Below are 13,755 nucleotides of genomic sequence, written 5' to 3'. Positions count from 1 at the left end.
AGATGCTTGGGTAGGTACCTATACAATATTATGCAATGTTCAGTTGCGATATTATATCCGCAATCCGCATTGTAATTTTATATTCATATTCATATTTATTGATATTGCACATTTATACATTACACGTCAGAAACATAAACATTATTTATTTCTGCAAATCCTTTATGTATATCCTTGTAAGTTCAGTCGTTTGTAATTAATATAAGATTCTTATTGACGATCATGCGGTATGTATGTTCTTCATCTAAGATGCAATCGGCAAAAACATGTCTCTGACAGTCCATTCAAACTGTATAGCGAGTATTTGAATCTTAACATAAAATATTATGATCGCCGTGTGTAACGCCCTTAGCAGGTGAGACATAAAGTTTCGCGAGTTATTTAGGTATTTGAACATAATATATTCAATCGCCATGCCGTCAGCGAGTCGACACTGGCGTCAGCAGGCAGGTTTGGGAACCTTGTGTTGTGCGGGTTTCGGCGACCACTTTTTGATAATTGTTTATATTATACCTATTGCTATGTAAATTTATATGACGATAGAGATGAGCCCATGGTAACATGGTTAAGTTATTTAGATCTGTAATACTCTTGTTTATTTAGTGATCATGAAAGGATATTACATGTATAATCACACAGGATTAATGAAATATAGACAACATAGTTCTAGAAAGTACATGAATTAAGTAACCAGGTAACTCTCTCTCGCATACAGACTTGTTCTATGGTACATGTTAGATGCCTGCATCTATGCTGTCTGTTTCAGAGGGTCTTCAAACTCTTCAACTACGGAAAACCCCAAAAGCTTTAACATTTATTTTGATATTGATGGAGTAGTGACGTACATTGTACAATATTTAACTATATTTAGTAACTACTGCGTGTATAATTTTTGTTTACTATTTTTACTTTACTTGAAATTAATTGTAGTAATTGTAATGTAGGAAACTCTAGGCCTAGATTTATATATCTTTTTGTAAAACGTATTTGTAAATGGCTGTTTGTTTTCTAAATAAACTAACTAAATAAAAAAATATTTCCTTATATGAACGAGTTTAATACATAGGTACAGATAAGTAGTTTAATCAGGTCCCTAATAACAAAAACAAAAATAACAAAATGTAATTATTTAAGTGCATAGTTTTATGATGGATGTACATACTTATTCTATTCATATAGGTACTCGAGTTTGGTTAATGATGTGATTTTTCCTATTCAGCCTGGTTTATATTCACAAAATTGCTTGAAAAACACGTCTAATTTTTCGCAAAATGAAGTGTTAAGTTACATTCGAGTCAGTTTTATCGCCTCAGCGATAACATTTTATTAAATATTTTAGATACGATATTGTATCCAAGAGAATATTGGCAAAAAACAACCCATAATCTCACCAACGTGCTACAATGATAAATACCTAAATATGTGGTTAAGTAGGTACTTAGTTATTTGGAAACTTTGAAGGTATAATGTATATAACAATGATATCAAGTTATTGTATTCACTGATTTAAACTTTTCACCCTTCATCTGCCTTTTTAGAATATAAAGGTATATTGACATTGACGTTGCTCCATGTGTAGGTACTTGTAACACAACACAATACAATAACGACGCCCGGTTAATTTAAATATCTTCAAAGGGTCTCGATCTACGAACTCTTTGACTTCTATAAATCAATTTATTTCACTATGCGATCAATGGGCGTAAATCTACATAATCGCAATTTCATGAAACCCACCTCCGCTGTTATTATTGTACACCGTGGTCGCCAACGGCGGGCGACTCAGCTCTTCCGACAAACTTCTATGCGTGAAACTGATGGTAGGCCTCTCCTGAGGCTTGTCCCAGGCCATGGCGGGCCCCGGCAGCATGTACTCGGGCGCCGTTCCGTACCCCATGGGGCAGAGCTCGGACGATGTCAGCATCTCGCAACCGAACACTGGCATCTTCCTAGCACCTCCGACAGAGAAGTGCTGCCACTTCCGCCGATTAAGCACTACTGACGCGACTACCCTCGATACGCGATTGATAGCTTCGACCAATTAACAGGTGATGTAATGTGCCGAAATAACTGTCACCGCCACTGTTATCACTGTTGACACACAAGTCTCCGAATGATAAGCCATACGCGTTATTTTAAATCACTGTAATAACACTTCGAGGGTACCGGGCACCAAGCGGATCCGTCGGGGTATTGTTTTCGTTTTTATCACACTATTGGTGTCCGCAGCCGGGCGATAATCGTGTTTACTGTCGCGGCGTCGGGTGGCCGGACGCGACCTGTCTCATACGCGGCGCTAGTTCGACTGACAGAGGACGGTGACCACGACACCTATACATTGCGAATTACGAACTGCGAAAACTGCTGACAGGGCGATGAGACAGTAATACCTATGAATGACCCAGGCTGGAGATCAGCCGGCGGCGCGCGGTTGACTCACGCGTTATCGGAAGTGCAGCGGATGCGCCGCGCGCACGACGACGCATCATTCTCTCGCAGCTGAACAACTTTTACCATAACAGCATATTACTTAGCCAAGCAGTTGTGACTAATTAGATCATACGCACTCGCTTTGTTCCTTTGTTGTCAGCTGTTTTTCTTTATGCCTTTGCAGGATATAGATAAGGGGGTTGGTCATCCATATAAGCCGCGAGAGATAGGTATGATTGATGAGAAGTAAATAGGTATGATTTAAATAATAATACCTACGTAAACATTAGGTGAATTCTGCAAAATGTGCAGTATACCTATAGATATAAGTAGGTTTTTGTGTTGTGCGAAAAATATAACTTCGATTGCTTTTTGTACGACGAGTAGTACGACTTCCTATGCGGAAAAAATGAAGGTCGAAAAGAGAGATGATAAATTAAAACACGACCGAAGGGAAACCACCCTTTAAATCGACACAACTACAAATTTTCCTTTTCGCATGTGTATCGTACGACGTTTTTCAGTACAGATGGCCTGGCCCTCTGAAGTTTCGACCTGACAACAAACGAACCGCTTTGCGCACCAGTGCGGGCAAATGGCACCATCTGTACTGAAAAATATTAATTCGAAGATGAAGACAATTTTCTATTTTTTAACCCCCGACGCAAAAACGACGGGGTGTTATAAGTTTGACGTGTCTGTCTGTCTGTTTTTCCGTCTGTCTGTCTGTGTGTGTGTCTGTCTGTGGCATCGTAGCTCTCGAACGGATGAACCGATTTTGATTGTTTTTTTTTGTCTGAAAGCTGAATTAGTCGGGAGTGTTCTTAGCCATGCTTCATGAAAATCGGTCTACTATGTCGCGGTCGGGGTAAATTTTAATTTTGTGGTTAGGTTAGTAACTTCTCCATCTGTAGCGTCTGAAATCCTATAAGGCTGAAAATGAGAATAAAAAAACTCATGAGTAATATTTGGCCCAGAAATCAATAAAGATACCGAGTCAGAAAGAGGGGCTCTCGAGTCTCGCGAGACGTGTTTATCTCAGGTCGGGTCACCAGCTATCGCGGGCGGCTTGACGCCGTCCATGCTTTACTTACCTACCTTACTCTTCAGTCGGCCAACACACGTGTGTCCTCAAAATCACATTTCTATTAGGAGTAATTAGGAGTTTCAGTGTCTGACCAAAGGACACACACAGCTATCAGGAATTTCAGGGTCTAACAGACATAGCGAGCACTCGAAACTTGTCAAAATATGGCGTTCTACTCTCTTTCTGGATAATTTTGCCATAAACAAGAGTGAACAGGCATCTTCTGGGCGAGCTCACTCCATCGTAGGCCACATCTTTGCCTTTGACTGGTCTGTGGTGTGGCCAAGAGTAAGCCCATTTATAATAATAATAAAAAAACAACACATTTCGTAATGGCACATTAAGAGTTCATTAATGAGGAATTTTAATGAAAAATTACATTTAGTTTATTTGTTTATAAACAATGCCACTAACCTCAATGTTTTTTGTAAAACATCTGATATTAAAGATGAACAACAATATAGGTTTACAGTGGTGACATAATTATACTTAAATATCTAGTGTCGTTTCCTTCTCATCACATTTCAGAAGTCTCAGATCATATATGATTTAAAATTATCATCCAACTTTTATCGCATTTTTGAGAAAATATCCTTCCTTGAAAAGAAAAGTAAGATCTCAAGATTCTCAAAATAAATATGTATGGCATTACGAGTATATTAAGTTTTCTAACATGAAGTTTTTGTTATGACTTTGACTACTAGTTCCTGAATAAAAAGTGTTAAAAACAAAGCTTTAAAATAGTAATTAATGAGTATATTATTCGAAACCACAATGTCTGTAGAGTCATTTAGAAGAACCGCTTGTTTTTATGCATTAGGTATTAACGATGTGTTCAGTCTTGCTGTTGTTTTTTGTAAAGTGGCACTGAGATTAATATCAAGCCTCAAATCAGGGCGTTTCTATTTATAGGTAATAATGCACAGTTTATGGTCATAATATTTTTACAAACTTAGTTTGAGGTCCTACAAAATACTACATCATGATACAAGTGCGGCAAAAAGAAGTTCCTTTTCGCACGTGTATCGTACGACGTTTTTCAGTACAGATGACCCTCCGAAGTTTCGACCTGACATATAATGAACCACTTCTTGCACTAGTGCGTAAAAAAGCACCATCTGTACTGAAAAACATTTTCTTCTAAAATATTGCCATGATATGTGGCCACCCATCTCACTCATACTGTCAGATCTCACATAGAGCCAAGCTTCTAACTCTACGTGTCCTAATTGTACAAAATGCAACTCGTACTCTACTCGGTACTTCAAAATGTGAGGGCCGGTCTTTTTATTTCATAACAGAGAAGTAATTACCTACTGTCTTGCTGAGTGTAATAAAAAAAATAGTTTTCTCTTTGTTATATCAGAACCTAAATAAGCAAAGTAATTTTTCAGCAAAGTGACGATCGCTTGAGCTACCTTCAAAAACAAAACGAAACCCTTTGTGTCTCTTTTATCTCCTTCCAAATTAGTGCGACAGTGACAGTTTCGCTACGAAGCGTTAACGTTGGCTACGCTGCCGGTTCGTCGGTCAGTCAGTGGCTGTCAGACTTCATTAAAGTTTTGACATAGTGTCAATGTATAGAACACGTATAGAAGGTACATCTGCAACAACAAAACAAGAAACAGCTATAATTGGCTGAAAGCGGAATGGACGAGCTAGATTAGATAACTGTATTGACGAAGAGCGCATTAGGCAGGAATCTCGGTCGTAAACACCAACCAAACGACATCCTGGATAGGACGTCATGTAAATTAAATATTGTGTAATGGATCTACTGATAACAAATAATGCACAGACGACGGTTATTTTGAATTTGGAGCGCTATGGATCCCTTGAATATTATCTTTATTACTAAGCGTTAATATCCTAGGCTTAGAATAAATTAAAAAGTGGAAAAGTACTGCCCTGGGTGAGACTTGAATCCCGGCATCTGGATTTATATTCCAGCGCTCTCTGACAACTGAGCCACCAAGACTTAAACCAAGCTAAGCCAGCGAAATTTTCCACCATATTGGTCAATAGGACCTGCAGCGACATCTAACGTAACAGCATTATACCAAAGACATATGTAACTCCGTATAGACACATAAAGTCTAAGAAAAAAACGTACCTCAGGACCATAGAAAAAGGTACGGTGGCCTAGATGGCGTTACACCTTTGGGAGACGCTCGGATAGATGGCGCTAATATTAATATTTGACACTTCAACACATCAAGCTAAGAATATGGGCCAAATTGTCAAAACTGAGGTTCAAAAGTTTCAAGTCTGTGTCAAGAGATGGCAGTCTATGCACTGTGATTACACATTTTACTTTGACAGTAACTCTCTATAATCTCGATCCTCTTTGATTATACTTAAGCGGCAACCTAAGCCTAGTAACGACGCTTCTGTTTGTCAAAAAGAGTGTTTCCTTCAAAATAATATGTCAAATATGTGGCGTCTCATCACATGATGAAATAACAGGACAGGTATCCTACCTATACAAATACCCAGCTGTGGTTGGAGAACTTATTTGATTACGTATTTTCCTGCTCACCATTACGTCAGAGCCAAGCAATAAAAGCTTCTTGGAAAGGATAAACGGATTATTCCTTAAACTTTTAGACACGTTATAAATTATAAACCAAATTTTGTTTAAAAATCTTATTTTTATATAAAATACAAAGTATGTAAACGAAATTGACGGAATTTTTTTACTTTGTTTTTATTACATATAGAAATATCTGTATATTTTCCAATTGGTATTAAATTGTTGTTAATGGTCCACGAAGTCTCCACAGAGAGAAAGCTAGACAGACAAACGGACTCCATTGCCATTTGCCGCTTTTCATCTACATACCACCAAATAGGTAGATATAGAAGACGGATTTAAAACTGCAGATCTGTGATGATAAAGCAAAAACCTGTTCTGTCGAACAATAATTACCTTTTTTTCACTAACACACATAGTATTTATAGCAAACCGCTAGGATTTCTGATTACATGTTCGCATCATCGTGACTGGCACAAACATTAGTGAGTAAATGGACTTTGAACTCTCGGTTTATAGTCACGATCTGCATGTCCAAAGTCCAATTTTGTACAATGATGCAAGGTATTACTCAATTTTGGAGTTTCCGATCAGTGGGGCGTGCCCCGCCCTCCTAGGAGGGGCGATGGGAGGCGTAGCTATTAGGCTAGGCGGCAAGGTAAAGTTTATGTATAAGTACCTGACTATCACTCCCAGATATGTACAAGTCTCTGATGTTCTTAACCTCTGAATGAAGAGGGCACGTCTATTTTTATCAGAAGCACGAAATAAAAAATTAACTACTTGATATAGAGGCGTGGCTTCCGTAGCTCAATTGGTAAGAGCATTGCACGGATTGCAAAAATGGTGCGGGTTCAAGTCCCGCCGGAAGCGTAAATTTTTCCATTTTTTCCTTTAATATAAAAATGTTTAGAATCGTTAGCAGACGTTTCTGCTTAATAAAAATTAATTTAGTATGGGTTAGCACATTGTTACTGGTGAATTCTCAATATAACTTGAGACTCCAGTGCCGTTACAAGATGTAATAGTCTGTCGGTAGATGGCGCTAGACGTCACCCCAAGACGTGTGTACAAAAGGATAGGCATGGAAAGATTTGCGAAGTCCGGCGTGGCTTCCGTAGCTCAATTGGTAAGAGCATTGCACGGATTGCAAAAATGGTGCGGGTTCAAGTCCCGCCGGAAGCGTAAATTTTTCCATTTTTTCCTTTAATATAAAAATGTTTACTTGATATAGCATCAAAAGTAACAAACATATGTATCCTTATCACCATTGCCAATATTTCTCTACTTTAATACTAAGATTAGTGGTACTTTCCTAGATAAAGATAATGATATCAGTCCGCCATATCCTTGAAGTTGATTAATAATAATAAGTTTCGCAAAATCACATGCATTGGACATCTAGGATATTGCTAAAATCATGTGACTTGAATTATTATCTAATAAGGGGGTAAGGACCGTGATAAATTGATAAGACCATATCCGCATAGGTAAATATAAAACCTATAGTCTGCAGACGTTTATTTACCTACATACTTCTCTTACTAGGAGATGGTGATTACATGAAATTTGGGTAACTTTTAGGCAGTTTTCGTCCGCCAATTCGAAAAGACTGGGGTCGACCAAATGGAAGCCGTTCCGTTGGTCACCCAAAATATCGTTGGGACGGAGGTAGACCTTCTTGAGCTCGGCGTCGGCGAAAGCTGCCGCGATATCGCTCAAGACCGAGCAAAGTTGCATGCTCTTGTGAGGCCAAAACTCATCTTGGGTTATCGTACCAGCCAAGTAAATATTTACATAGGTATATGCGCAACATTTCAGCACGATAGGCAATTAGGAAGTAGGTAAAATTTAGCATCTAAGATTACCTACATTGACTAATATACTAACAGGGCAACTTAGTTTTTGATAAATAGAAAATAAAAATATTATAGGTAATTAAAGTTTCGTTCATTGCTATAATGTGCAATTATAAGCCAATTAATTAGGCATGCTACAGTTTCTAATTCTAGACCGATATAGACAGAAGTGACAGAAGTATCAGAAAGATAAACTAGGTAAATACTAAATGAGTGTATTCCTTGCTTTAAAAACTTAAAGCCAAACAACAAAGTGACGTGTAAACCACTTATAGTCTTATATACTTGTGTTATTTCAACTCAACATGGTTGTTATGTAATATTTGACACATACGGAAACGTTATTTACCACTATCCAAGCAGTCAAGGCTAAGTCACACACCAAGGCTAATAAAATGGTAAATAAATATTATTATGGTAAGTAAATTCTAAGGTACGCACGTAATTCTCGCCAGCCTATGTTAATTACACAGAACTAAATCAAGATAGAAGGAAAAAGTGTATCTACTTCGCGTGCGGAAAAGTTAAATAGCGAGCGACATTGTTCGCCGCGCAAGTCAGTCTGCTCTCGACCGCTGCCCGCGAGTGACATACAGTGAAAAATACAAAATGGGTCGGTATTCGATAATTAACTGTTCAAACACCACCAATAAAAGCAAGAGTGTTAAACAAAGTGTTTCCTATCATCGGTAAGTACCATTTGTCCTAAAATATTTTTTATTAAATAAAAAACACGATTTTCCTATTTTTATCATCAAAACATTAGCTGACGTACGGCCGTCAAACTAGTTTTCCATTGCGGCTTTAATTTGACGAGTCCGACTTGGCGTGCGTTTAAAACAAGCGATATAAAAATAGGCTATTCAAACTGTCGAGACAAAGTGAAGGTAGATTTGTTATTTTTCCCCTCACTAGCTCAGAAACACGTGTTTTGTCCTTTAATACCAGCGGGTAAAAACGCATTTTATCCACTAGTGGGTAAAGTAATTTGACCTTGAATAAAGTCAAGTTAACTGCTTTAAAACTGATAAAAGTAGGTGAATCTAGTAATAAAGATGATTTACCACCTGTGGAACTACTGGAAGCAGTGATAAACGCATTTTTTGCGTTGTAGTTTCCTCGCTATAGTGAGGGGAAAAGTTTTGTGTTACACTCGGGTGCAAATGTATTTTACTTCTCGTGTGTTAAAAAACTCGCAAGTTCAGGATTCTATTCTCGAACCACTCGCTTCGCTCGTGGTTCAACTAAAGAATCCTTTCACTTGCTCGTTTTTCAATTCCACACTCGGCGTTAAAATACAACTTTGCCCCCTTGTATAACAAATAACTATTGTCCGTCGAACTCACGTCGAACTTAAGAATAGTGGTGCACCACGGAACTAAATCGTCATGTATGCTGCGATTTCCTTATTCGATTTAAATAGATTTTGCGAAGCAGTGGAAATTATAATTATGTTTTTATATTGTTATGAACCTATACATATAAAGTACGAGTGAAAAGTAAATTTAACTTTAAAATAGGTTACAGTTACGGTATTAACGTTGAATTTGTGGTCGGCAGAAAAACAAATACAAACATAATACGCTCTATATTTATTATGAATAAAAATTGTGACATAGCTATGTCACCAGCGCGCCATGTCATCACAGCGGCGCGCCCCTCGCCCCGGCAGCGCACGGCGCAGTGGAGGGGATCGCCGGCCGACCATATTTAAGTGCGCGCAGCCAGTGCAGCGCCCCTTTCCGTCCCCGTCGCTTCACGGCGACGCTCCCATCCACTGATCCTCCAACAACCAAGGCCGGGGTGACCATTACGCGCCTAGGCCGGGTTGATATCCGATCACCAGCGAATTCCCAAACCAGGGCCGGGGTGACCATTACGCGCCTAGGCCGGGTTACCTATATATCCTATCTCTCCCGTGATCAGGGCCGGGGTGGCCATTACGCGCCTAGGCCGGGTTACGATTCCTACCCTCTGAAACCCTCCTACCTTATTTTATCTCCCCCGTGATCAGGGCCGGGGTGACCATTACGGTATTCTATTTTAAGTATCACCTCAATAAGAGACATAATTGGAAGTCTGCACAGAATATATGACAGCAAACAAATTCTTAGTTTAGATATAAGAGACTATTATACTTGCATTAGGATAGGCTCATATTTCTCAGGAAATAAATTAGTAATCGTCTTAAGAGTACCTATTATCTATGAAAGCACGTTTAATCTATATAAGTTATGTCCCTTACCTAATAAATACCACGAAATCCTTATCCCCCCCCCATCCGTTAATTGCAACCAATACTCTAGAACATGTGTACATGGAGGCAGAATGCCCGAAGTCAGGCGATTGGTACATCTGCGAGCAAAAACTGAGTCACCAGATACGCACGGATCAAGATTGCATACATAAACTCATACTTACACAGGAGGTAGATGAAACGTGTAAATCCACGCCTATCTCGCTGTCCAAGGAAGCTCTACTGGAGCTAGATGATCAACACTATGCCGTCAGTTTCCCGAAACCGACAAAAGTGCAATTAAAATGTCAACAAGAGCAACACGTCATGTTAACAGGAAGCTACGTCGCTACTATACCCCAGCATTGCTCTATGAAAACACAGCAGTTTACCATAATTAATACCAACAATAAAGTCAGAGGCCAACCACTAAAGATTATGTACGTACCTCAGAAAACATCTAGTGACATTGGAAAAGATCGGACCAGTATACTGAAAATGAACTCTATTAACTTGGGCAACCTCGAGAAAATTGAACAACAATTGGCCATTGAGAAGCCTATGGAAATTGACCGAATTCAAACAGCAACTTTTTATCATACATCGATACCGTTCTACACACTTACATTATTCGGTGCAAGCGCACTTACATTCATATTGTACCGCAGATATAAGGTCGCCGCCGCCGCCACAAAAACTACCACAACACAAGAAACTCAAACTGAAGAGCGAAACGTCGCAACATTTTCTGTAGACTCAGAAAATAGTTGCTCAGCTTAGGGGGAAGGTGTCAGGTATGACGCCACACCATACGTCAAGCACCGCGCGTGCTACGTCATCGTCGGCTACGTCACACCGCGTCACCGCCATCGACATACGTAGTGCAGTGCACCGTTGCATTTTAGTGATTGTGAAATCGATTGTAATCAATAAAAGTGAATCGCCACATCGACCGCGGCCAATGTTTCATCCTAAACCGCTTAGGACACTTAGTTAAGACTAATAATATTGTAATTTGCACGAAATATACTCTAATTCTGTCGTACAGACTTCTTATCATTTTCCTCCGCTGCTGCCACTCCCTACATATACATAATTCGCGCCTAGGCCGGGTTACGGTTTCCTACCTCCTGACCCTCGATAGGTCCCTGTAGTTGTAGGCCCTTCCGGCGCACCCTAGATTGATTCCGTTTAACCCCGGCCGGCCGGGGAAGGTTAGGTATCGCCTAGGATAAGCCGCGTTACCGCGATAGTATTAAGGTTATTTCTTGTGTGTGAATAAACGGCATAAAAGCCCGATTAGTTAAGTGAAATCGGTGTTTCTCTCTATTCGCCTTGCACCCCCTTTCTCCCACATCTGAGACTAGCTCGGTAAAACCTCCCAGGCCCATCCGGCACGGAGGATATGTGAGTCCTGCGCAGGCAGAACATCACATTTGGCGCCCAACCGAAAAACTCACAATTTAGGAGTCTTAGGAGACTCGGGAGAAAGGTCAGTCATTGAAAATAGCTCATTTAGTTCTCGCGACGCAGCCCGCCCGCCCGCATAAAAGTAAAATACCGCCGCGATCCGGTCACCAATAATACCGTCAAAAACTAAATCCCAACGCGTCACGACAGGAGAACACCACAGGAAACCGTTTACGAAATAAAGTACATAGATGTCGACATCCTGGATCTACAACTTAAAGAAACCAGAGCTAATACAAGAAGCCGAGAATAGGAATATCCCAACGACTGACCTTACAGTCGAGCAGATACGAAAACTGCTAGCAGAATCCATAAAGACCTCAGACGAGTTCGAAACACCAGAAAAAGGAAAACCCTTAAAGATGACAGAGGACGAAGGAAAAATGAATGCGAACAAGTTGACCAAACTAATCCGGGAGTGGAACCTGTCGTTCAAAGGATACGACGACGCCGAGGAATTCGTAGAAAGACTGGAGGAGTTTATGACAGCGAGCAGTATAGACAAGGAGGAAATACTACCCGCGCTCCCGCGTATAATGCAAGGGAAAGCATTAGCGTGGTATAGAAACCACACCGATTCATTCCAGAGCTGGGACCAGTTCCTAAAACTCTTCAAACTGTACTACTACCCTAGTAATTACGAGGAGAACCTAATAGTCAAGATAGCAGCAAGAAAACAAGAGTTCGGAGAAAGTTTCATCGATTACTTGACTGACCTGCAGACATTAATGCGAAGATACGGGAAACTCACCGAGAAAGAAAGACTACATAGGATACATGAAAACATGGAAAAAAATTACAAGCTCTACATAAAGAAAAATGACTTCGAGAACCTCACCGATCTGGTAAAACTAGCAGCAGATTATGAGGACATACACACACCGAGGTACAGTCAACTCCGGTACCGGAACGCCAATACTGAGCGCGATAACCACGAAGGGACGAAGATACACCCAAAATACGACCCAAAGACATGCTGCTGGTCGTGTGGAAAACCGGGCCACGACACTAGATAGTGTCGGGCAAAGAAACGCATGTTTTGCAGTAGCTGCGGCACATTGGGGGTACTCAGCATGAATTGCTGTAAAAAGAAGAGCGAGTGGGGAAAACCACAGCCAATAGGAGCCGCCGTCGACGAGGATAACGGCGACAATAGGCAGTTCATCGACATGTCCATAAACGGAACAACGTACAGTTGCCTAATAGATACAGGATCAACTCACACGTACATAAATGAAACGGTGTATAAAGCGTGCAAAGAAAAGAAAAGCCAAGAGCAAGAAACAAAACGAAGGATCATCCTCGCAAACGGCACGAGAGCTCAAGTACGGACAAGCATACGAGTAGAAATAGAGATAAAAAAGATAAGGCTCCAACACTGGGTGCGTGTAATGCCCATGGCATCAGCCATAATCATAGGGATGGATTTGCTAACAAGATTAGGTGTGAAAATCACGTGGCCTAGTACACAGGATGAAACAAACAGCCACCATGATGAAGCACAAGGATCAGCACCATGCCAGACAACGGCACATCCAGAAACAGAGAATCCAAAGCCGCGAACAGTAACAGAACTAGTAATTGACCCACAACAACAAAAGTTGACGGAACCGGAAAAAGCAGAATTGGAAGAAATACTAAAAACCGAATTCAGGAAATGCGACGCCAGCCCGAAGGGAAATACATGCGTCCAACATAAGATAAGGATGAAGCATAACGAGACCGTCAAGCAGAAATATTACCCCAGGAAGCCCAGGCAACAACAGTACCAATTCGACATAAGACATAGAAACGAAAAGCAGAACCAGGTAGCGGACGAATCATCATGGAGCCCAGTATACGCCAGCCAGCCAGCGCTGCTGCACAGCGCAACAGCCAGTCAAGGCTGGTACGGAAGAAAATTAATACAAACACAAAATTATCCAGATACAACACAAGAATACCGCGACGAAGGGGGAAAACTATACAGAAAAATAATCAACCGAAAAAACAACACACATACGGATCCAGACACGGAATGGAAATTATGTGTACCGGAGGCCAGGAGGTCACAGATAATGGGGCGATACCATGACACGCTCAGTGCCGGACACCTAGGCATAGCTAAAACCACTAGAAAAGTTATGCAACGATATTACTG

The 13,755-nt window shown here is 40.5% G+C and overlaps 1 protein-coding gene across 1 annotated transcript in view; it reads right to left on the bottom strand.

Annotated features, from left to right (window-relative positions):
- Window positions 1–13,755, bottom strand: part of LOC125235017 (hepatocyte nuclear factor 4-gamma-like) — a 79,598-nt gene that overhangs the window by 10,593 nt on the left and 55,250 nt on the right. The gene's annotated exons all lie outside the window — the stretch shown is intronic.

Source organism: Leguminivora glycinivorella, chromosome 16, assembly GCF_023078275.1.
Source record: "Leguminivora glycinivorella isolate SPB_JAAS2020 chromosome 16, LegGlyc_1.1, whole genome shotgun sequence".
NCBI lineage: Eukaryota > Metazoa > Arthropoda > Insecta > Lepidoptera > Tortricidae > Leguminivora > Leguminivora glycinivorella.
The sequence above is the reverse complement of the archived record's forward strand: the minus strand, read 5'-3'. Positions and strand labels throughout refer to the sequence as shown.